Below are 26728 nucleotides of genomic sequence, written 5' to 3'. Positions count from 1 at the left end.
TTATGAGACTGAAGCCCATGCACCACTCAAAGACTCACACACTGCATCTGTAAGGTCAGTGGGGGTGCAGAGGTGTACCGTGGCCATGTGTTCGTTCAGCTTTCCCACGTAACATTTAATTGCCCTAGTTACTGTCAGCTAACTGACATGAAGCTTCTTCTATATTTGGCTGTAAGCTAAGTGAACTAGTATCTGAACTGACCCAACTGTTATGGACAGATGTATTCGTCTTCCACTGGGTCAGTCTGCTGTCTCTGTTTACCAATGTAAGGATGCCTCAGTCCCAGTTTTTATATCCCGTTCACTAGTTAAATATGGTGAGATACACTATTTACATGATTTAATGTTACCTAAAAATGGTTTTCATCTTATAAATGTGCTACAGTATAAAGGCCAGCAGAGATCAAGTGTTAATCATAATTTTCTAATAAAGTGGCTGGCCCTAAGGTCTGCTGTGACTGTTGAAGCTCAAACATATTATCAGTTTGACTTGGCTCTCCAAGGGATGGTTAAATTTTTCTTCCATTCCTGGCTATGATGTGAAATCTGCAAGATTAGTTTCTCACTGGAATTTTGCCAATATATTGAAAAGTCCTGTGTATTTATATGTGTGTTTTGGGGGGTTGTGATTAATGAGCACATGAAACATCTAATTCTCTTAATCACTTGTTAACTGCAGGACCGCTACTAAACTAAGCTGCTTCTTTTCCCAATCGACTATTAGCGCAGTGTCAAGTAATTACCAGCTTATCTGTGTGATTTGTCAGTGCTTTAACTGGTAACGTTCATATTGTTTTTAAAATATAAACACGGACAATGACCCTGCATGACCAGTCATGAATAACACATCTTTTGGCAAGTATCTCACCCTTTAAACACTTCTTGTTTTCTGATATTGTGCTCGGGGCATTTTCATCCTTTACTCCCATAACCCCCTCTATTTTATCGGCCATGTGGTATGCAGTGCATTATTTATGCCTATCTACAGATTGTTGATGATATTGAGGTCAGCTGACTGAATGAGGTCCATCCAAAAACCAGCTTTCAACTCCTGAAGCAGAGTAGTGTGGATTTTTAGTGTTATTTAGGATCAGTACCCTTTTGAAGGATGCCCTTTATTTATCTTCCCTTTAATCGATTCGTTTGATGTTGTCTTCATGTTCAGTATTTAACTGGATCTATTTTTCCCTGAACTGTGAAATGCCCTGAGCATGATGTATCCACCCACTGTACTTGACAGTTGGAGAGATGTTCTTTTTTATTACATTCTGCACCTTTTTATTCTCCAAACACACATCGCTCATTCGTTCAGGAAGTTGTACTTCAACTTTATCAGTGCCCAGGATTACTTTTCAGAATGCATTAGGCTTGTTTTCAGTAGAACGGTGCACAATATCTGCTAAACTTTCCTGTAGTCAACCAGATGTTCATTTTCTTAGTAAGCAATCCTGTGAATAGTTTTGTCAGGAGGTTTTCTTGATCTCCCAGAAAGCCAACTGATGGCACCCTCTTCTTATATCCTTCTCTAGCTTTGCACGCATCAGTTTTTTTTTTCTTCCATTTGTGGAGTTTAAGGCAGCTACTCAGAAGAACACGTCTGCTGCCTGTTGGAACAAAGTTTGAAGATGTGAGTTGTATGATACAGTCGTTGACACTTCTATTCACCTCTGTCAGAACACTACTACCATCTTGTGCCTTCAGCGTCTTTATCACTGTTGTTTTTGTTGTGTGGTGACTTTATTTTCCTCCCCACTGGGTGGGGCAGCATGCAGCTTCAGTAGTTAAATATTGAGTTGACAGCTCTGTCTCATCCTCCTCTAATCCACGTCACTCCCATCTGTTCCAGCTGCTCCCTTTGTGCCTCCGCACGCCTCGGCCAAAAAAAATAGAGCAGGTTGGTGACCCATCTGCTGATATGCATTACTGAAATACAGTATGCAACCCCAAGTGACGTGAACATGCCCCTGATGGACGACAAAACTCTTTATATTGTTCTGCAATGACAGCGAAGGACAAAGGTGGAGCTGTGGTGCAGAATAAAAACAGGTGTTTTCTAAAACATATGTGCCAATATGGGCTGTGTCCACCCAGTCAGTCCTGGCAACATGTGTGCTCTGTAATGGAAAATCTAAATCTTTGCCAGTAAATCAGTTTTCAGTGCCCTGCATGTTGCCCATTTCAGAAAGACAGCTGCGGATATAGCCTCAGCAAGTAAGCAAATCAAAGTTGTGGTTCTTTTGAAAGCAGGTGTTGTTTGCGTTACCAGGCCAAATGAGGGGAGTACACAAATCACCAAACAAACTACAAGCATTGTTGCTTTTAGCAAGAATGCAGTTACATTCAAGTTTATCTCACAATATATCGGGATAAGTTACTTACAAATTGACAGTTTTTTTTTTTTGTTTTTTTTAAGTTGTCTTAACCCATAAGAACCTAATGCAATATTTGAAAATGCCTGTTGAAAGACACCTACAGTAGCATGGTCTGATTGGATCAGTACTTGTTTTTGTAAATACCCAGCTCATTAAAAACAACTTTGGTAAAAGTATGTTTTTTTTCTTTTCCTAGAGTACAATATGAACTAAAACAGATTTAGATTCCATAACCAACTTCCTGATGTTTTTAAAGCTTATGGACAATAATGGACAGGAAATTCAAAGATGGAGATTTTGAGCAAGAGTTCTTTTCGCATTCCAAGAGCAAAGTCCTCCATATGTCCTTTAATTATACCAACACCGTTTTAGAACACACACAGTTACCCAATGCTGTTTTTTGTTTGTTTGTTTGTTTGTTTGTTTGTTTGTTATGTGGGTGGTTTGATTTTATTTTTTTCCAAATAAAAGTGCTTTTAAAACGTTTAAAGGTAAAAAAAAAAAAAAAAAAGTATCTTTGGAACTCATAGTAGCAAGTGCACACTGTATATTCTAGTGTAAGTTCCGGGGCCCCGCAGGGGACCGTCCTCTCTCCCTTCCTCTTCACCCTGTACACCACAGACTTCAGCTACTGCACAGAGACCTGCCACCTTCAGAAGTTTTCTGACGACTCTGCAGTAGTTGGATGCATCAGTAATGGTGATGAGACGGAGTACAGGGGTGTGGTGGACAACTTTGCCACTTGGTGTGAGCAGAACCATCTGCAGCTCAACGTGGCAAAGACCAAGGAACTGGTGGTGGACTTGAGAAGGAGTAAGGCCCCAGTGACCCCTGTCTCCATCTGTGGGGTCAACGTGGACATGGTGGAGGACTACAAATACTTAGGGGTGCACTTGGACCATAAACTGGACTGGACAAAAAACACAAACGCCCTTTACAGGAAGGGCCAGAGCCGTCTCTATTTTCTGAGGCGGCTTAGGTCCTTCAACATCTGTCGGACAATGCTGCGGATGTTCTATGAGTCTGTGGTGGCCAGTGCCATCCTCTACGCTGTTGCATGCTGAGGCAGCAGACTGAAGGTGAAGGACGCCAACAGACTGAACAAACTCATCCGCAAAGCCAGCCACGTTGTCGGAGAGGAGCTGGACTCTCTGACAGCAGTGTCAGACGGAAGGATGCTGTCCAGGATCAAATCCATGCTGGACAATCCTGCACATCCTCTTCATAATGTGTTGGTCAGCCACAGAAGCACCTTCAGCCAGAGACTGATTGCACCACGCTGCACCACAGAGCGCCACAGGAAGTCATTCCTGCCTGTGGCCATCAAACTGTATAATTCCAGTCTCTGACATCACTTCACCATGTGCAATAACCCGGTCATAACAATAATAATTAGCTACTGAGTAGCATTGTAAATACTGTTTATTGTTTATTCTATTTTTGTACATATCGATATTTTTATTTTTATTCTTATTTTATTTTTATTTTATTTTTTTCCCTATCTTATTCTTATTAATCTTTATTTTCCTGTAAATAAGAGCACTGCAACAAAAGAATTTCCCGCAAGGGATTAATAAAGTTATTCTGATTCTGATTCTGATTCTGATTTTCTTTGTTTGACTTCACGATTCCTGCCAGAAATGTGACAGCCAATCACAGGAAAGCGGTTCACCTCTCACCTTGTAAGGTAACAGCCAATCACAGCCCTTTGGTTCATCAAATCTGGGCCTAATCTTTACGAACATTGGCGTCTTCTGGCAGCCATCTTTTATAATTTAACGAAACAGTGGAGACTTTGAAGAGATGTTATACATGATGTTGGAATTTCGTCCATTCCACAAAACCTAGAAGAATTTCCAAGGAACATTTGTAGGCTATCTCTTTGAAACTTAGGTAAGTGTTCATGTTAAAGTTTGACAGATGATTAAATGTGTTCATGTTAAAGTTTGACGAATGTTTAAAGAAAATATAGGGTATGAAAACTCAAACTGGCTATAAATGGTTTTAAAAAGGGTAGCCTGCTGATAAAGAAACACGTTGTTGCAGCTGTCACTTGAAAGTATGTGACTTGACAGGCTGAACTTCAGGAAAAATTAAGTGGGGAAATACTCATCTTTAGCTTGATATTGAACAGTTGGTAACTTTTCCACTTTTTGAAATGACAAGACGTTATGTTGAAACGTATTTGGTGAAGTTTATTTTATTTTATGTTAATGTATATGTGTCCTTGCGCATAGTCAGGTGCAATCAGTTTCTCTCTGTCAGTGTTTACGGTTAAATTTGATACATTACGAGTCTTTTTTTGTTTTAATCACAGACTTAAAAATATCCAAAAGCTCCCACGCTGTACTGTAAATGATCAAACTCGATTCAGGTGATGTTGGGGTCCTCATTAACCTGACCACAGAGCAGCTGTGCGCCAAAAGTAACTGGAATCGTCAAGTAGACGGACTCATTCGCAACGCGCGTCGTGACAAAACGAAGGAGCGCCGGATCACCGCCTCGGCTCGATTTCCGTTATCTCCTCGTTTTATTAGCGCGGCATATCTGTCGTTGTCAACTCTCACCTGCTCCTCCTCCTCATCTTATTCCTCCCGCAACAGCAGACACAGGTAAGACACGCTTCCGATTTTGAAAATACCCCCCCCCCCCCATATGTTGTTTTTTTTGAGGGGTGGAGGGGGGAGTTAGTCCTTTACTCGCTAGTTTACGCGTTCCCCTTTTAGTTTGTCCTTGGTGTGGTTGCTGATGAGGATGATGGGGGATGTCCTGGCATCCGTATTGAGATGCATCGGCCGGAATGACACACTGTTGCTACCCTCTCTGTCTGCTTTGGTTGCCACAGAGACGTGCATTCTACCGCAGGTATGCAGCGGAACAGCATAGACGGATGCAGCCAATTATTATTATTATTTTTTCTTTTTTTGTGGATATGTGCTACATTTTCCTGTTTCAAAACTGGTTAACCGGTGAAATACGGCACACATCTGGAGACACACATCTGGAGTCGCACATCTAAACATCCAACTATTTATCTGCACTTAATTCTGCTTTTCCATAATTGAGACTTATGGAAAAGCAGAATTAAGTGCAGATAAATACTCGGCAAACCACCAGGATGAGAAAAATCTTAAATTTCTGTCTGTCACACCAGTTTTTTTTTTTTTTTTTTTCAATGTGTGAGCCAACACGTTCATCTTTTCCTTAATAGCCAGACAACAATCACACATCCAGGAATGATTTGCTCAAAGATTTGGACCATTAGTAGTTTCATAAATGATTGTGTTCATATTTTGCTTGTGAATGAGATCATTTCCAGCTCACAACATCAAAATCTATGTCTGTTACGCCACACAGTTATTTTTCCTGTGTATGGTTTGAATAATGATAGTAAAAAATAGTCTACAGAGGCTGTCTGGGACAGACCTGCGTCACTCTGTAGCGGTAGAATACAAAGCAGTCTGAGTTTTTTTTTTTTTTTAACGGTTGTTTCAAGTACTAATAATTGTTTAATTATACAGAACTGACCCAAGATTCAGTCAAATATTTCAGGGCTCCCTCTAGAATCTCTCCGACTTACTCAAGTATTTTAATGTAATATGTGTTGCTACGTTTTCTGAAATCAGCAATGTTTCAGTAGTAAAATCCCATAATACCCAGCATGAGTCTATTGCTATATAAAAAAGTGTAATTTCCTTCCAAGTACAGGTGACCTATATCAGTTTTATATGATTGAAAGGCAGACTGCACTCCCTTTCAATCGTCCTCATAAACAATAGCTCGCTTGCAACTGCTTCTATGACTTTTAGTAAACTATGCATAAATATTTAAGTTTTTGAGTTGGAGTCTAGCAAGAGCCTAACTCTTCGTGTGTGTTAAGTGTGTGAGGGTGAAATCTCTGGAGCAGGAGGAGATTATTGAAACATGGACGTTGCACAAAGAACACTGGCCACAACTATGAATGTCTTCCAGTGCTTTTGTAGTGATTAGGTGATGATTGAGTAATTCAGCGAGTTCAGGGACTTTGGTCACATCAGCAGAAACTGTCATTATTAGACATTCCTCTCAGCATTGAGGTAGATCTTTGAAGAGATAAACACACAAAAAGCCTCACATAAAATAGTTCACTAGTTAATGAAGTTGTGTATTCTAATGAGCAAATTTGAACTGATAATTACTGTTGCAGATTCAGTGCTCCCTCTGTCATTCTTATCCCATGGCACAGCGGTACAGTAAATTTAACCATGACCAAATCTCACTGCAATCATCAGTAACACTGTGGTAGGCATTATGGTCCTCACAGAATCTCTGGACAGATGGATGAAAAATCAGTCTGTAATTATTCCTTATTTATTCTTTCTCTGCTTTCACCTCCCTCCTCCTCACTCAGTTTGCTCAGTTTGCCTGACTGAATGCATGGTACTCACAGTAAAGTCAGTGATAAAGTGTATTGTTGTTTTTGTTGTGTTGTCAATTAATAATGTATGACCACAGCCAGCAGTTTATTAATCTACTTCAGTTTTACACTGTCTTGCCAATAAAAACAAAACAAAGAAACATGTAGGACCACTGGTAACTTTTATTATGGCACACGTTTGCCATGTCATTGTTTCTTAAGCAATGTCAAATCATTAATCTCCATCTCGGGTTGCATTATTTTTCTTCCCCAGCACATCTTAAAGATTCTCAGTTAGGTTAAGGTCTAGATACTGGTCGCCAACCCAAGAGTGAAACTGATGCCTCGTGCTTCCCGAGCTACTCTTTCACAATTTGAGCCCAAATAATGCTGGCATTGTCATCTTGGACTGTGCCATCAGAAAAAGAAGAAATATATTGATGGAAAATCTGGTCATTCTAGGATGTCAACTCACCTAATTTTTTTTGGCATATATTGTTGCTGAAAATAGACCTAACCATCTCAAGCAATCACAGACCCTCACACTGCCTCCATAGGTTTGTACAGACATAGACACTAAGCTTGATGGGTGCCACACATCTACCCCTCTGCTTACCCCGATGCAGCTAACGGGGAACGGGAAAAATCTGGACTAATCAGACCATGTGAAATTTTTTTCGTAGTTCTAGACTACAATGTTTATGCTCCCTAGCAATCGGAAGCCTTACTTTTTCAACAGGGCACACTAATAGGTGGTTTTCTTAAGCCTACGCTGATATTTAGCCGCTATACATTGAGACCTTTCTATATCGTACAAGCAGAAATACTCTTAGCTTCAATGTTAAACATTGTTGTGAGAACTACTATTAGTTCTTTAGGATTTTAATTTAACCAAAAGTGATGTACAATCATAACCATTAAAGATTTTCTTCTTACCACACTTCCTCCTTGAAGATTATGGTTTAGCACTTTCCGTCCAGGTTTCAATAATGTGTTAAAACAGTTCTGAACCCAATTTTAGTAGTTTCAGAAATGTCCTCGTTGTTTTGTTTGCTTCGTGCTGACCAATAATTTGACCCATCTGTAACGGAGTAATACAGATTTTCTACAACCATAGTAGGAGTCTTCCAACATAGTTGTTTAAGGAATGAGATAAATCTCACAGCACCAGTTCAGATGGATTCACATGTATGTGTTTCAGGCGTCAGCAGTTTTGGTTGTCATCCACTTTGAATTCACGTTACTAAATTGATTTCTGTGTCTGTTGCTTCGCTTTGCTAGCAAAGCTTTCAGTGGGATGTTGAGAACCGTTAAACTTTTTCAAGTGGTAGCAGAGGCACGAGCCAATCATGAGTCTGATCTCTTGACTGATTGTCACTACAATTCCAAGCACGAGGCCCACCCACCATCGAGCATTGTGTCTGTGTGAATCCTACTTATGGGTTAAACTTGTTGCCAGTTGAAACATATACTACCATACATTTACAATGGGAGGCTTGACCTTTTTTTTTTTTTTTTTTTTTTTTTTTTTTTTTTTTTTTTTTTTTTTGGACAAGCAGTGTGTAAAAAGTAATTTAATTTGATATTAATTCATACTTTGTACTGCACATTGGTGTGGCGGTTAGCACTGTCTCCTCAAAGCAAGAAGGTTCTCGGTTTGAATCTCGCCCGGGGCGTCCAGCTGAGATTCATTGTAGATTTTGCATGTTTTAATATTTCAACATCCTCCCACCATCTTACACATGCATGCTAGGTTAATTAATGACTAATATTGACTCTAAATTGGTGACTCTAAATTTGAGTGAGAGTGAGCCTGTGTGGGTGTTTGTCTCCGTGTTGGCCCTACAATGGACTGGTGACCTGTCCAAGGTGCACCCTGCCATTCGCAGGGCTATGATAGTCTCCCGTTCTCCCACGAGTCTGAATTGGATTAAGCGGGTATAATTTTTTTTATTTATTTTATTTTATTGTATTTTGTTTTATTTTAAAGATCGAAAGAAAAAACTAGCACTAAATAGCCAATTTAATTTGTAATGGGGATGTCCATGGGATATTCTTCTTCTCTTTGTTTGTAAATCTTAATGCTAATTTTGTCCATTCATTATTGTTTAGTCAACAGTCTGACTGGGATTCTCATACATACTATGAGCTTCATTATTCATAGGAAGATAAGGCCATTTTTCAGCAAACATTTTCTAAATGAAAATGCCTAAATTGAACAAGAGTTATATGTTTGTTTCTCCATTTTGATGACACAACTTTTTGCTGTTTGATTGCTGTTATATTAGAAAAAGTAACATATTTGACTCATTCAGGCCTGATGCAACATATCCACGTCTTTTCCAATTTAGCCTCATATGCTGTGTGAGTAGCATTATCATTTCATTAACACATGAAAAATGTCTTTGTTTTTAAACATCTTCATAAACTTAATGGCATTGTCAGTAATTAACAACAGAGGCATAACTGTATTTGATGTGCCTAGTTTCTTCAGTGGCAAAGATAAAAGGTGTTTTTTGGTAAACAGTTTCAAGCTGAAAACTCTCAGATTTTAGGAGCCTTTTTTAAAACTAAGTCTTTGATCTGAATGGGTTTAATTGTGATAACTGTAACTATCCCATTATAATCTTAAACAAGCAGCCAGCTTCTTTATTACCCAATTCTGCTGTTTACCGTATTTCATAAGTTGAATGCTATGCTGTTATTAGCCACGCTGGGTCAACTTGACGGATTTGTGAGTCTTGGCAAAAGTGGACCTTCAGCACTTGCGGTTAAATAATATGAACTCAGGATAAACTGCTCATTCATGGGCTGACAGTGGGGTGTTTGTATTTGTTGCATTCGGGTTAAACCTTTTGCTCAACAAAGCCTTGAGTGGGACTAAAGGAACTTACAGCATTTCATTTTTGAGGAATTATGTATTACAACAACGTAAGTAACAAATTTGCAGATAACTTACATGCCTTGTATTTGATTAGATGGAACTTTGTTACAAATATCATTCTGTTTTATATGCTCTATTCTAAGTTTTTGTTTTATGTATGTATATTTATTTTGGCATGTTAATTTGTTTTCTTTCATAGCCTTACCTCATAGGCTTAACATTCCTGCAGTGTATGAGAAACAGCAGGCACCTCCTGAGTGGTCACCTAAGTTCCTTCCTGCTGACTTGCTTTTCTTTGTTACATTCCCCAGAATTTACGGCAAGTGTCAGTTAGGCATTAGAAAAGAGTGGGAGTCTTTCAAAGATGAATGGTCAGAGTGGATGTCATGTTTCTGACACGGGAGGTTTACTCCTAAATATGTAGTGACAGCAACTAATTTAATAACTCAACCTAGAGCATCTGCAAGCACCATTTTTCTTTGTTGTTTGTTTGAAACAGTGTTTTAAACTAAGTAATTAATGCTGAGGAAGAAATGGATTGAAACTAATTATTGTGACCAGTTGAAAGACAAATCTTTACCACTGGTTGTATTCTGAAAAGTGGGAATACTGATTTTTGTTTATTTTGTTCAAGTAATTACTAATGTGTGGGATGACATTTTTCTTGCTAGGATAATTGTGCTGAAGAAAACTTTGAAGGTCAGTACGCATTGGAAAGCGTATGCCGGTAATTAGTATTGAGATGCTTGTATCACAGAAGAAAAATTCAGAGACATGCATGGTTGAACTAAACTGAGACGAGTGGTACTGAGACTGTTATACCATGACAATTATTTGGTACTGAAATTATATTTTATATTATAATTACCCCATTTATCTCATATAAATGTAAAATATATTGTAAAATCCTTATTATTCTTCAATAATAATGCTGCAAGTCTTGCCAGATTCATAAAATTCCTATGATAAGCATTTCCAAGTTCCTCCAATGACCAGTAGAAACAGATAAACCAAATGTGTTCTATGTTATATTTGGTCTAGTATTTCGAATGTAACTTAAGCTCAAATTGTCCCATCAAGAAAAGCCTCAGCATCAGTGGTTTCTGTAAATACACCTAAACAATATATGTTTATAATCAAGCTTTCTAGGCTCCAGACATTTTTAAGACCCATGTCTGTTTGGAACAACAGAGGAAATGCTGTGTTTGAATAGTATAATGCAGCTACTTTTCCATCAAAATTCAGTCACTATTTATCGTTCCGTAACATTTTAATAATTTTTTTTTCCGGCCATATGAGCTTCTATGCAGATATACCTGAACATTCTGCCATTTTCTTTCCTTAGTTCCAAGGACCTGGTAATACCTGTTGATCTCATTGCAGCCACTCTCTTGCTGCTGGCTTATTAACTTTATCAGTACTTGCTTGTTCTTAATCCTCCACTGAATCAGTCTTCTGTTTTCTTATCTTTTCCCCTCAGCACCAGCCAAACCCCTGCTTTTAATAAAGAAACTGTGGACATTCAGCTGCAGTTTTGTTTTGCAGTTGTACTAAACTATAGTCTAACAATGCAGTGGCTAAGCCTATTAAACAACAAGGTGATTAATGTGGAATCAAAGACGAGCCTTAACAATAGCTAACCAAACTGCATACTGCACATTCACACACTGGATAGGGGAGCCATCTACAGGTGGTCACTCTGTGGTTATTGACAGAGAGGATGTTTGCATGATATTCGGCAAAAAAAAGTAGATATTCAAAATCAAAACTCTAAAAGCTGGAACAACACTTCCAGAAAATGTATTCGAGGGTGGAGTCACTCATTAATGTATAAGCTTAACAGGACTCCAATGGGCTCAGGTGTTCTACACGTACCCAAATTTCGATTTTTTTATTTATTTATTTTTTTGTGAAAACAGTAAGGCAGAAATATGTAATGATACAGCTGGATTTCAAATAAAGCTGCTCGGATTAATATATTTTCCCGGTTCTTTGATCATAAAGAAAAAACACGTCCGAAATTGAGACTGAAAAGCAGCCAAATTCAACTACTTGTCCACTTTCAGTTTCTAGTATTAGTATCTATTTTCGAGTATTGTCACTGTTGCTCTTCTCTAATGAAATTCTTATTTCATAACAGCAGCATCATCTTATAAAATCACAAACCAAGTAACTCAAGGACAACAACTGTGTCGGGCTGCAGCTAACAAATATTTTTTTCATTTATTAGTCTATTTATTTTTCTTTTCAGTTAGTTGATTGATCATTGCTAACTTCTGCTAACGTTGTATGACTTCTTTTGATTAAACCGTTCTTTTCTGTTCAGTTAAAAAAATATATGATTGATTTTACCAATAAATAATTACCATCATTTCCATTTCAACTGCCTTTTTATTTATATTGGGTTATAGCTAAAAACATAATCATGATTATTCAGGTCAATATTCTCCTGTTTGAATATTTAACACGATTAATCAGTGACTTGCAAAATAATTTATTTGAAAAATTCCAAGCTGCATCAGTTGAAGTGGTGGGAAACTTGTCGTTGGTCAGCAGTTGTATAAACAGGATTACAAAGTGTTTATGATGGTATATTCTGTCTTGTAAACCTGTGAAGGTCTCTGGGTGCAGATCGGAGGCCCAGGACTAAACGCGCACCTCTTGAGACCATGACTTTAATTTCCTCTAAACAGCTCATTAACAAACTCTCTCTGTCCATCATGTTGACTCAAACTGAACTAAACATCTAAATGTGAACAGTCAATTTGGGCTTTAATGGCAAAAGTGTGGCAAAAGGGGTGCGTTGTAGTTATCATAAAAAAAAGCAAGAGCATTGTTTGAGATGTAATTAAAGATATTAAATACAGATGAGCAAATCTCTGGTCCTTCAGGGCTGTGCAAATAACAGATGTGAAGAATAAAGATGTTTATGTTTTTGCATTTGGCAGATGCTTTTATCCAAAGCCACTTACACTGATATCCCAGGCAGGCAGGTAGCATAACCCCTGCTGGAGGTAGTACCTTTCCTGTTGGTGGGTCAGGATTTGAACCCAAGCAATCTTACCACTACACTGTCCAGTACAAGTGCATGTTGAAATAACACTAGCTGTCAGGGATTTTACAAATGCGTTTAAAGTAAATTTTTGATAAAGTCTGTTTTCTGATGCTGGTGGTAATTAATAACAAAGTGTTTGGAGAGAGCACCAGCTTTGTTGGGCTGAGAGGGTTGTCAGAGGAAAAGCATGTTTCTGCACACATCCACAAAAAAGTGCAGCTCGGTTTGTGGCAAACTAATACAGAAGGAAAGGTGGGGTCAGGGCGATACCACACGTGAGGAGAAAGTGATGACTTTACAGGGAACAGAGGAGGTGGAAGTGAATAAATACCAGTATAAATGGAAAATTCTGTATACCACGTAGCTAAGTAGTTTAAGTGTAGGTTGTGCCTGTTTGTTTCTTTTTATACATCTTCATGAAGAAGTATACCTTTATTAGACATGGCAGATGATTAGTCAGTTTCCACCTGATTCATACCTGTTTAGATGGATAGAAAAACATTTGGAATTGATATACCACAGTTCCATACCAAGCTGTTTCTGCAAAGGCATAATTCAGAACTCAGGTTAAATGTTTTGGACTATATACCAGTCAGTAAGGAATTCAGTCTCAAGCAAGTCTATTGTCTTTAGTATTGAGATATTGTTATTTTAAACTAACCATGTTGTTTTAGTCCTTAACATAATTCAAAGTGGATGTGTTACATCTTTTGAAGCCACTACCCATTGATGGTTTCCTGCTGACAGGGTTTTCGTATCAGAAAATGCTTCTATGTGTTGTCCTTGAAGGAAATTGCTAATTTCTTGTTTTAGTATTTTCTTTGGAGCTGCACGGCTATCTGACCGATGGATTAAGCGGGTATTGAAGATGGATGGAGTATTTTCTTTGCTTGACTCGGCATGAAATCCTCTGTTTTGTGAACTATTTGGTGTAACTTTAGCCTTGTATTGATATGTAAATGGATGGTTTATGGTGTAACAGAAGTAATACACTGAAAAAAACAACTCATAAGATTTACTTAAAAAACCCTTTGTAAGTATTTGCACTCAAATGATTTAAGTAAAATTTAAGGCTGCAATATTAAGTAACCCTCACTTGCCAGGATCATGTAACTTTTACTTACCATAAAACATAGTTGTGAAGATATTAAGTAGCATTTACTGAATTACATCTAAGTTTTAAGTTATATTATATTTTATATATATATATATCTTAGTGGTGGGCCGTTATCGGCGTTAACGTGCTGCGATAATTTGAGTCTTATCGGGCGATATAAAAAATATCGCTGTTAATCTATTCTCAAAGTTGGGTTGGGAACTGGGTCAAAATAGGTAAGCAAACTGTGATGACTTTTACCTTGATATTTTAGCTCGGGTGTAGGCCGATGTACTTTGTCTGCCGTTATGAAAACAGAAGAACGCCACTTTGCAGAAGCCTGTGCTAGGCAGTTTATGGAGGTCGGGGATAGTTCAAGTGTCGTAAAATGGTGGGACATTTCAAACACAGTCCGGCCACCGCAGACGAGCTGAAAGTCCAGCAAACCTCCCTTGGGCAAGTTCAGGAGCCACTCGTGCAAGATGTTCCAACACGGTGGAATTCCACCCTCGAGATGATCAAGTGCGTGAGGCGCAACAGAGACGTACTGCACACAACGCTATCTCAACAGCAGCACCAACAAGTGCTGAATATGAGAAGTTGGTGAAGCTAGAGAAACTGCTGGAGCCATGCATGTGAATAAGCTGGGTTAGTGACTGGTATAAGAAGGAAAAGTAGCGCTTGGACTGATTAACAAAAAGCTACTGATGTAAACCTTGTATGCTTACCGTACTAATTTCCATGTTTAACTGAATAACCCGTTTAACACAAGTACATTTTATTGAGCATGTTTTTTTTTTCTTCACCAAATATCAAAGTAGAACAGCTTTCTCAAGCAATCAGTGATGGGTTTTGGAAACAGAAAATGAGCCCCTGGTTTAATGCACCCCCTGTATTAAGAAACCCTATCTCAAAGACTGATTTTTAGTCATTACTTGGGTAGCACGCATATTCTGAATGAGCCATTTTAATCTAGATTAATTTCAAGGTTTCAGTGAGATTAATCTAGATTATTTTTTTTTAATCTATGCCCACCACTAATATATATATATATGTATATGTATATGTATATATATATATATATATATATATATATATATGTATATATATATATATATATATGTATGTATATGTGTGTATATATATGTATGTATGTATGTATATATGTGTATATATGTATGTATGTATATATGTATATGTATGTATATATATATATATATATATATGTATGTATATATATATATATATATATGTGTATATATATATATATGTGTGTATATATATGTATGTATGTATGTATGTGTGTATATCTATATATATATATGTATGTATGTATGTATGTATGTATATATATATGTATGTATGTGTGTGTCAGTTTCAAAATATTGCTTCTCTGTGTTAAAACTACATGAATTACATACAAGACACGAAAATGAAACTATCTGCCCTGACTGTTGAGTCTGTGTATGATTTCTAGAAAAAGGTGCATGAAGTGCCCCCCCCAACTTTTGAATAAACAAGGACAATCTGAGTACAAGCAGGGTAAACGTTTTGATGACCTAAAATTGCATCTTTTGCACGACCATCTCATATCACAAGAGGCCTACTCTTTCTCCCTGATGATTTTCTCCTCAACCTCCTCTCCCTAGACCTCAACTCCAACTGTCCACAAAGCCCACCGGCTCCTCCAAAGGGCACCCTAAAAATGAAGAGACACAATTTGTGGTATTAAAACAATGGTCTAAAATATTCAGCCATAATTTTAATATTCTGTTATAATGGATGACTAAGGGAAAATAACAAAACAATATTACATCAACTTGCCTGAATGATGAGAATAATGCTCTCTTCTGATTTGCTTCTTGTTGATAGAAAAATATTTTAAGAAGACTTAATAAGAAATAAACTGTATCATGAACAAACGTAAATGAACATTTTGTTTTGTCTAGCTAAATAAAACAATTAACACATGACAGATTTATTTGCTAGTAGAACTTGTAATGAACAATCGATTCTTATATTTAACTACAAAAACATGAATGCTGAGTAAAATTATACACACTGACACTACAGGCCAGCACGGACCAATGTGGCGTTATGCTAACTTTAAACTAACTTATGAACAGTGACATATCTTTCGTTAAACTACATGCAGACTTGTGTATTATCACAAATTTAAAACAGAACAGTAATAACTTACCAGTGAAATGACTGTCGTTCGTGCTCCACCTCGCTCTGTGATCCTGCATCTAACGTACGGATGAGCGCCAATCCTGTTGTACTGTGCGCATGCGTCGTGCATGCTTTTCAAAACGATACCCTTTCAGTGTAAAGTTTATGTAGTATTTCTGGGTTTATGTACATACAACTATTAAACATTTAAATTGTATGGGGAAACCTAAGGAAAACTTAATCTTCCCATGTATTACGTTAATAAAATGTTTAATTTTACTTAAGAAACTCTAGTTCTTACTGAATCTTACAAATAAAAGGTAGAAATTGTGACAGTTACTCTAATAGTTTACTTCACCAAAAAGTCACTTTTTTCAGTTTAGATTGAAAAAGATTACCTGCAAATGGTAAACTGAATGTTTCTCATAATGATGTTCATTTCACATTTCTTTAAACTAGTCTGCCAATCATTTGGCAACAAGCAGATGTTGAAGATGGTGATTTTCAAAAAAAAAAAAAAAAATTAACTTGTCTGCCACTGTTTGGTAGTGTTAAAAAATATAATAGTTAGTTGTAAAATATAACCTTTCAACTTTTTCCCCACAAAGGGTCACTGTTGGACGCTTTGGAAATACGTGAGGAAATTCAGTCAGCTGCAATAACCAACCGCCTCGTCATTGTAAATTTAAAAAGTTTTACTTAACTATGATTGAGATATTAATGATTTCAGGTACAAAACTCAGAATTAAACTTAAACGGGTCAGATTTAGTTGGTGAAAGGAAAATACTAAGAAAAAATATAACGAAGAAAAAATACAACATTGGAAAATGGAATAAGGAATTATGTAAGGAAATCTTGCTCTGGTTGCTTGGCAACAGATGAAGAAAAATGGGAGAAATCTATGAAATTATTGCAGTGGGTCAGGGGTTCATAACATAGTAACCGAAAAGAAGTTGAAAAACGGGACAAATGGGAACTGAACACAGACATGATGAGGAGTATGTAACAGTGAAAAATACAGAGACTGCTCTATCACGACCTGAATGCAGGCACGTTCAGAAGGCTTTGTTTTAGGTTGAGCATCTGTTTAGTCATACACTCTGTGTGATATAAATAGCCGGCTAGTAATTGTAGGTTGAGAAATAATATTGTTAGCGTTTGAATGTGTCAACATGCCAGCTAGTCATGCTTTTGGTTTTCCTTACGAGTCTCTAAACTGAAGCTGCTGTCTGGGACATTTTTGCCGAGTTGCAAAACATGCAGTTTAGTGTAGTGCAAGTGGAACTGTTGATAAATGCAGGTGGGAACACCTTCCACGGAATGGCATTGCCTTGACTTCATGTATGGTGCCTCCAAGCAAAAATGCAATGCGTGTTTGTTTCTGGCAGCAATGGCAGAGGCTGTGCGGCCATTGGCCACAAAATCCACCATTTCTGGTAACTTGAAAATATTGCATCTGTGTAGATTATTTGGCAAAACAGATTAATCGTATAACCTGCAGTGAAAATTATTTCTATGCCTGTTTTTTAGGAAAGAGAAATTGCATCACTTTTAACTGTCAACTTGGCTGAGGAGAAAATATGATCAGCTTTTACCATGTGTATTTATTCATATTCATTTCGACTGCTGCTCCTCTCTCCTATCCCACTGAAAAACCCTGTATCAGTGTTGAGCCTATAAAGTGAATGAGCTGTGTATGTAGCACACAAGAAAAGTCTGAAGCAATTTTCCCTCTTGAACCATCATAGATATTCCGGAGAAAGTGCGGCTAATTTAATTTGGCCTTTTCCTACAGTTGTTGTTCACACAAAGACATCACAATGGGAGTCTTTCTGCTGGTGATGCACGCTCCTGGCTGGAAATGAGGGAAGGGCTACAGGGAACAGTGTCTTGAGTGAGCCAGACGCAACACGTGATGGAGAAATGACACCGTGGAAATTGCAGTATTTTCCTCATAACTTATTGAGAATAGCAGATGAAGCTCCTTATTGTGTTTATATCAGTGCTATATGTATCTATATGTATCCCCAACAAAGGGGAGAGAGTGGAAAGCAGCTTACAGGTCAGCAGAAAAGACCGACTCTCACCAGTAGGGGTGGAACGGTACAAAAAACTCACGGTTCGGTACGGACCCTACGGTTCGGTACATTTTCGGTACAGTGCCGAAGGAGGCGTGTAGCGAGGTTCGAGCACATGTAATAGATATCTGAATCCTGCCTCTTCTACAGTGGAATATGGGCGCATAGCAGATGCGATGTAAATTCCAATTGCTTCGGTAATTTTTTTTGCTCTGCATGTATTCTATCCAGGGGTTGTTGTAATACATTTGGGAGACGTAATTGGTCGGGTCTTTTCATGGTTCTATAGAACACATACGCATCTGACGGAGGTGTGTGGTGGTCGGTAGCTACGCCCCATGTCATGCTATCACGGCTGAAATGTTTCCTCATACCACACAGACAGAACCGGCGCGTGTTTAATAAGTTAAACTTACACGTTGTCTCCTTTGTCTGCGGCGCGCTGCTCTCCTTTCTTCCTTCATGAAACGAAGAAGTATCGCCTGCGCTTGATCCTGAGTTGACTCTCTGTGAGCTCTTCCAGCCTCGATATTAGACGCCTGATGTGATTGTCCATGATTAATATCACCATCATGCAGACCATGAACACTGTGGCCTCCCCGCTCTCCATATTAGCTTCTTTGTGGTGTTTTTTCTTCTCTCGGGTTTTGTTTTGTTCCGTTTTGTTTTTTTAATGTAGCGCTAAACGGCTAACGGCTAACACGTCACTGATGCGGACGGCTGCGCGCGGCGCATCAGTCCCGACTCATGTGCGAATGCAGACTGAAACAGCTCCGCTGGGGAAGGACAGTTATCAGAACGAAATTCGAGTAGGACAGTTCTGATAACTGCGTTCTTATAACTACTCTGTCCGAAAGCGTATATCTCTACGGACCAATCTCAGCTTGCATGTGGCAGTGTTTAAATGGGTCCTGAAGGAAACTCTTGCAAAATAACAGTTCCGCGTTCAGAAAACTTCCGTACCGTGTGTATTCTGCGTGGAAATGCGCGTACCGAACCGTGACCCCCGTACCGTGATGGTTCGGTATGAATACATATACCGTGCCGGCCCTACTCACCAGCATAGAGACCAGCTCACTCACACAATGGCTGCAAATGCTCCGGAACATTGGCTGACACATTTATATATGTCTGACCCACTGATTTTCCGGTGATTTTTCTTGGGGTTTTGGAGGAGAATCTCCACAGAAAGTCAGGAACGATCTAACATGCTACCTAAAGAACATCTTCTGATCATTTTGGAACTCCAGCACACGGTTTAAAATTGAGTAATTAAATTGATAAGGAGAGAAACGATGTAGTTTCTTGTTGCATTTTTTTCTCAGTGAATTACACATGGCATCTAATTGGTTTACCATGCCAGTATGAAAGTTATAAGTTCCTGCATAATTTTTACTTTAGTTTGGTTGGAAGATTTACTGTTTGTCGTGACATATATTTTAGATAAAGGTCATGCCCAGTTAATATTCATGTTTTGCAGGCACCTGCTTATGCTGTAAGTGGAAGGTGGCTATTGGGTCATTTATACCTGCCATATGAGACTTTACGTGGGATTGACTAATGCACGCCAGACATAAACACATATTAAGAATTTTTTGTTCTGAGTTATGCTGCAGGTCATGAGATTATCATATTCAAGGTCATTCAGTAAAAGGAAGTTTAAATAGCCTTGAGTTTCAGTATTACAGTGTAACCTTATAAGGGGTCAGACTGAATAAATAAAGTATTTGGAGGGTGAAGATATGGGTGCACATTGGTGTTCCCATTAAAATACAACTGTCCTGTAGAATTATTGTGGCATTGAGGTTGCCCTTGTGTTTTTTTTTTTGTTGTAGCTGCTTATCTTGCAGTATATACACGATAAACTAGAATTCTTTTTCATATACTACTTCTATGTGTCTTTTTTAATGTAGGGTGATGCAGGTTCCATTAGCAAACCTATCTAGCACTTTTATCTTTATATTGTGTCATATCCCAAGTTACATTAAGCCCTGTAGATAAACTAGTTCTTTCTGAGTGACTTTTTAAATAGTACTAAAGCCATGAAATGAGATTCCTTCAGGGTGAAAGGTTTAGAAATCAATCTGAGCTTATAGCCTGCCGTGGTGAACATTTTCCCCTTGTCTGTGTTCTCCGTCTATTTGTTTGTGGTTCTAACATTAATAGCTAGCCAGTAGTTGCACAGGAGAAAATGTTGGATTGGAAAAATTGTAATGATAATGTTTTTAGGCTTGGTTGTGATAGTTTTTCTTTTTGTTCTTTTTCCCACGTGGAAATTCTGTTTCCAGTTTGTGTGTACTGCCCTCTATTACTGCCATGTGCATTGCTGCCTACCTGCTGAAGACACTCAGTCTTGTTTGTTTGCTCCACACCAGTATATAGAATTCTGCAAGATGCACATTTTCTATGAAGCCACTTCTCAAAAGTTCACTTCAAATTTTCTTGACCATTGAATAGAAACACAGCTTTTAATGCTTTGTCTTATCAAATTCAGAGTTACAATCCCATGTAAGAAATAAGCTTGTGCATTGCCTGAGTTTTCCATCCATCCATCCATCATCTTCCGCTTCTCTGGGGATCGGGTTGCGGGGGCAGCAGCTTGAGCAGAGAAACCCAGACGTCCCTGTCCCCGGCTACTTCCTCCAGCTCTTCTGGGGGAATCCCGAGGCTTTCCCAGGCCAGCCGAGAAACATAGTCTCTCCAACGTGTCCTGGGTCTTTCCCGGGGTCTCCTCTCAGTGGGACGGGCCCGGAACACCTCACCAGGGAGGCGTCCAGGAGGCATCCTAACCAGATGCCCGAGCCACCTCATCTGACTCCTCTCCATGCGGAGAAGCAGCGGTTCTACTCTGAGCCCCTCCCGGATGACCGAGCTTCTCACCCTATCTCTAAGGGAGAGCCCAGACACCCTGCGGAGGAAACTCAGTTCGGCCGCTTGTATTCGCGATCTCGTTCTTTCGGTCACTATCCACAGCTTGTGACCATAGGTGAGGGTAGGAACATAGATTGACCGGTAAATCGAGAGCTTCGCCTTCTGGCTCAGCTCCTTCTTCACCACGACGGGCCGGTGCAGAGCCCGCATCACTGCAGACGCCGCACCGATCCGCCTGTCAATCTCCTGTTCCATTCGTCCCTCACTCGTGAACAAGACCCCGAGGTACTTGAACTCCTCCAATTGAGGAAGGATCTCATTCCCGACCCGGAGAGGGCATTCCACCCTTTTCCGGCCGAGGACCATGGTCTCAGATTTGGAGGTGCTGATTCTCATCCCAGCCGCTTCACACTCGGCTGCGAACCGCTCCAGTGAGAGTTGAAGTTCACGGCCCGACGATGCCAACAGAACGACATCATCTGCAAAGAGCAGAGACCCGATTCTGAGGTTGCCAAAACAGACCCCCTCAACGTCCTGGCTGCGCCTAGAAATTCTGTCCATAAATATTCTGAACAGAATCGGTGACAGAGGGCAGCCCTGACAGAGTCCAACCCTCACAGGAAACATGTCCGACTTACGGCCAGCAATACGGACCAAACTCTGACACCGGTCATACAGAGACCGAACAGCCCATATCAAGGGGTCCGGCACTCCATACTCCCGGAACACCCCCCACAAGAATCCCAGATGGACACGGTCGAACGCCTTCTCCAAGTCCACAAAACACATGTAGACCGGTTGGGCGAACTCCCATGCACCCTCCAGGATGCTGCCGAGGGTATAGAGCAGGGGCCTCATGTACAAAGATTTGCGTGGATTTCCTACTGAAACATGCCGTATGCTCGAACCCAAATGCCCTCCAACGTCGGATGTATGAATCTGCGCACGCATCAATCCAAGCACATTTCGTTTGTACATCCCAATCAACGTGGAATTGAGCACACATGTCAGAGCACAAGACTCCTCCCTGTCCACGCCCCTGCTTGAATACGCAAATCATATTTAAATGAGCCCTGCACCCTCTCTGTAGGATCAGAAAATAAAGGAAAAAGAATGAATAAGTTGGGAAAAAAGAAGAACTTAACGGAAAGCGAGATGTCGGTGCTACTTTCTGAAGTGGAGGCCCGCAAAAATGTGTTCTTTGGCACGTTGTCCTCCGGCATAAGCAGCAAACGCAAGAGGAGTGGGTGGGAGAGCCTATGCGAGGCTGTTAAAGCTGTGGGGTCTGAGAAGTGCACACAAGCAGAGGTGAAGATGAAGTGGTCCGACATTAAGGTGGATGTGAAGAGGAGACTGGCTGCCCACCGCCGCAGTGTAGCCAAAACAGGTGGGTAGGGGGTAACTGACTCTGTTTTAACAAAGCGCAACTATGGGTGACACTGCTCTCTGTGGGGTGGTGGGAGCACATGTGGGTGACTGATTACCCCCAAGGTAAATACTGATGTTTTTGTGTAATTCACAACAACGTGTTCATACAGAAACGTGAAGAAGTGCGCCAGGGAAAAGGTGAGGCTGATTAAGACATTTCACACTTTACGCACGGGGTTATTAACATTTGCCCACAGAGAAGATCAGGGGCTTGTTAGAAAGATCTTAAGCTGAAGTTTAACCAGCAAAAAACAGCAAGAAACTAACTTTTACTACCGACTATGATGCGGTGAAGACGGGATAAAAATTGGGGGCGCACATAATGCACGTCACGGGGAATAATATTAGGACAAATACACGAATAAAGTTACTCACCAAGAAGCCAACCATCACGCACAGTGCCACCCTGTAGTCTGTTCCCAACAATGCTATTACTCAGAATGTATGAATCGTGCGTTGAGCCACGGCACCTCGCCACAACAGGGCTCCAGACTAACTTTTTGTACTGGTTGCACTGGTGCGCCTAACTTTTTTTCTTAGGTGCACCCAAATTTTCAAACGCATTGCATTTAACGCCGCAGTTTTACAGGTTCACTTTATTTATTTATTTATTTTAAAATCGCTGTCCATATATGTCTATTAACTAGCAATCTGGTCAAAATAAAGTTCTTTATTTGAAGCACAATTCTACAAACTTACTGAACTTAACTTACTGAAAAAGTGTTGGTGCTTAAAGTGCTTCACTGGCCTGAAATTTAAACTTAAAACATCTCAAGATAAATTAAATAAAAAGAAAATCTAAATTGCAAGTGTTTTAAGGGCTTCAAACTGAATATCTCATGGCTCAATGTCTTATGGACTATCCTCCATTGCAGTCACATGCCCCTCGGATGGCCAACTCCTGTAGTTGGGTTAAATATATATATCAGTATATTCACCGGTCTTCCTCTCCTCAAGATACGGCCGTACACACTGACGCATTCCTGAACGATCAGGAATGCCATATACTCACTGTTCGGAGTTAGCACAGACGTCTTTTTTTTTTCAATGTATCTGTGATGACTCCTATAAATTGTGCGCACGCGACATCATTGCTGTACAGACGGGTTTATGTTCAAGCCAATTTTCTTCTGAAGAATTATTTCGGACTTGAACTCAGTGAAGGGAACTTTTGCAATATGGTCGGCAACGTTAAACTTGATTATCATCTCTGTTTGCTGCTGCCTGCCGCTGAAAGGCAGCGGGGGGAGAGGACACTGAGCAGGTAATGTGTTTTCATAGATGCGTTGTGCTTTTTCAGCATTTCAATTCGAAATGTATTAGAACCAGTCACAAATGCACTATTGCCACACTTTACAGTAAATGCAGTGCATTATATTATCGGCTTTACTGCATCTTAGCCAGGGAAACTGGTCAAGCCACTCTCTTAGAAATGTATACACTTTACCCCTTTTAATTTCAGTTGGTTCTGGCTCGGAGTCGATCGTATGTGGCTCATTATCTGATGCTAGCTCTGGATGCTAGCTCCGGACCTGGGCTTGACATAACGTGGGAGGTTTATGGCTCCGTGTCAGAGCATTGGTTGTGGTTATTTTCGGACGTATCAGGCCTTAACTTAACCAAAAAGTTGTCAATCGTTCTTTTCATCTTATCACCTGCGGCTACATCCACTGTTTATCTGACGAGCCGAGGTTCATCACCTCTCTGTCTGACTAGCAAGCACTAGAGCTGTAACAAAATCCGGGTTATCCGGTTTTCAACCCGGATAAATACGTCACCCGGGCAGACCGGATGGTGGCATGCATTTGATCCGCCTTAAAAAAAAAAAAAGATCCGCCCAAGTCGAGCCAGACGGCATTTCATTATGTCAACAAATGGCAGTTACAGCGCTCTTGCACCTTAGTCGTGAGAGAAATGATGAAACCGGAATATATATATATCCCTCTTTAGTTGCCTACTAGGCTACAGTCATTCTCTAGCATGGTGTTCAGTCACGAACTCACAGACACACACTGAGTGAAACGAAACCTAACTCCCGCCCCGTTTGTCACGAGCCCGTTTGTTGGTTAAGTGAGCCATGCCCCCTACTGATCCGTCCTGACTTGCGATCCGTCCGTTACTTACAGTGAGGGACGAATCCCCGCTGACTCGTAACTGCTCGCTCGAACGGCTCACTCTGCTCGTGCTCGGCTCTTATTATTCTATAAAAACACGACTTATGTTCCAACTTCGTACCGTTGCATTTTTTTCTCTAGTTAAGCCAGCGCCACTTCATGACGGATCCTTGCTCGGTCAGATCGTATATTGAGTTGTTTCTGTGTCAAGGAAGCGGGTGCCTGAGTCTGGCGAATCATGCTGGCTCTGGGTGACTCACGGCCAGTCGAGTCACGCGGCAGAATCAAAACTTAAAAAGATCCGAGTTGGCATGGATTCGCTACTTGCCCGTCTGACCGCTGAGTCACCCAGAGCCAGCGATTCAGCGGTCAGACGGGCAAGTAGGGAATCCCTGCCAACTCGGATCTTTTTAAGTTTTGATTCTGCCGGCAGCAAGGATTGTCGTCAACCCATCTAAATGCTGAAGCCTCTGTACCTCGCTACAGGCTCGGTTAGCGTGGCTTCATGCATCTTGTACAGTCGTTGAAAAATAATCATTTAGTGATATAGGGGAGGGCAAGATCATTCCATGTTGTTTACTTGTAGGTCTAAACTCAGCATTGCCTCACCTAATGCTACCACATTTGTCGCTGTGTAAATGCACACACTAGCTGTTGTGTCTGACTTTCAGATAAAATGGCATTGAATTATTACTTGACAAAAATAAATTAATGAACTTGTAGCCGTAGGCTGCTCTTTGATTTATCAAAATGAATTGATAAATGGGACAAAAAAAAAGGCAAGGCGCATAGCCACTAAACGGCAGAAAGTTTTTTTTTTTTTTTTTTTTTTAATAAGTGATTCAAGTGATCCGTACAACTCGAATCCCCTCCTTGAAATGATCCGATCAGCCCGGATTGCCCAAAAGATTCGAGTTAAGCATCTCTAGCAAGCACGTGTTCAAACGTACACGGGCCAATCAGAGGGGGGTCCCGCCCTTCACTATCTCTGATTGGTTTAGACCACGATATGGGTCTAACGTGTGTCTGTTGTTGAACCACAGGGAGACTTTCAGAGTCGCGTAGACCTTTTTTTTTTTCCCTCGAACGGGTGGTTGCACCTGTGCAACCTGAGATTTTTTTTTAGGCGCACCATTGAGAAAATAGGTCGCATGTGCGACCAAATTGGTCACACTCTGGAGCCCTGCACAATGTTGGTTAATTGCATTTACCCATCACATATGATCTGTACATCGATCGAATGAAAATGTTTCCTGTTAACATATAAATTCATCATGGGATGGCGCTTTTATAGCAATGTGTGTGCAGTCGATAGCTCCGATTACAAAACCGGCTCTCGCTTCAAATTGAGCTTTAATGTTGGCCTGTGCAACTTCATTGTATGGGAATTTGATATACGTGGCTGAGATGCGGATAATTCTGTCCCACACGGCTGGCATGGCTCGGGTCAGGGTAGACTGGCACAGTCCCAATCGGTTGGCCAGCTCCCTCTGGAATGCCCCGGTTGCTATAGGAACTCCAGTGTGCACATCACCTGTGAGCACAGGCAGCGCATGGCTCCTCGCTGTGTTGCGCTCCAACGCCAGCCGCAGCTCTGCGCACAGTTCCAGGAGGATTTCCCTCAAAATGGCTAATGAGTCAGTCACCATCATGTGCCACCAAATCCTCTCTGTCTTGAGAAAACACGCTCTCTTCGAAATGCACCATTTGCAAAGTCTTCTAATACCGCTAAAGCAGCCATTGTTTTTAATGGTATGCATTGCACCAATTTGCGCATGCTTTTATATCCACTCGTGTAATTGCAGACACATGGGTGTGTTAATTGTTTATCAGTATTAATTGTTCATGTATCTCAAATGTGCACATCACTGTCTGAGGACTAATTGTTTTCACATTTATTTCATATAACAGTTTCCCAACATCACCTTAGGTGTCGCCAAAGAATCAACAGCTGTAGAAAAGTGCGTACGCCAGCCCTGAAGTTGGCGTGAGGCACCGCACATTTCCATGGTCATTTCACTCTTGATACATCTGATCGTTGACGTGAAAAGGTGCGTACGCCACTATTTTGTGCGTACACACCCTTTGTACATGAGTATATCTACTGGTCTACTGTTCCACGGCCAGGACGAATACCACACTGTACCTCCTGAATCCAAGATTTGGTTATCCGGCGGATCCTCCTCTCCAGTACGCCCGAATAGACCTTACCAGGGAGGCTGAGGAGTGTGATCCCCTATAGTTGGAACACACCCTCCGGT

At 40.3% G+C, this 26728-nt stretch overlaps 1 protein-coding gene across 1 annotated transcript in view; it reads left to right on the top strand.

Annotated features, from left to right (window-relative positions):
- The first annotated feature begins 4826 nt into the window (after window positions 1-4826).
- The window catches only part of atp2b2 (ATPase plasma membrane Ca2+ transporting 2), a 168013-nt gene continuing 146111 nt past the window's right edge, over window positions 4827-26728 (top strand). Inside the window, exon 1 of the mRNA XM_075461386.1 lies at window positions 4827-4984. The gene's annotated coding sequence lies outside the window, so the exon portion shown is untranslated. The remainder of the gene's footprint in view (window positions 4985-26728) is intronic.

This window comes from Odontesthes bonariensis, chromosome 3 (assembly GCF_027942865.1).
Source record: "Odontesthes bonariensis isolate fOdoBon6 chromosome 3, fOdoBon6.hap1, whole genome shotgun sequence".
Taxonomy (NCBI): Eukaryota; Metazoa; Chordata; class Actinopteri; order Atheriniformes; family Atherinopsidae; genus Odontesthes; species Odontesthes bonariensis.
The sequence above is the reverse complement of the archived record's forward strand: the minus strand, read 5'-3'. Positions and strand labels throughout refer to the sequence as shown.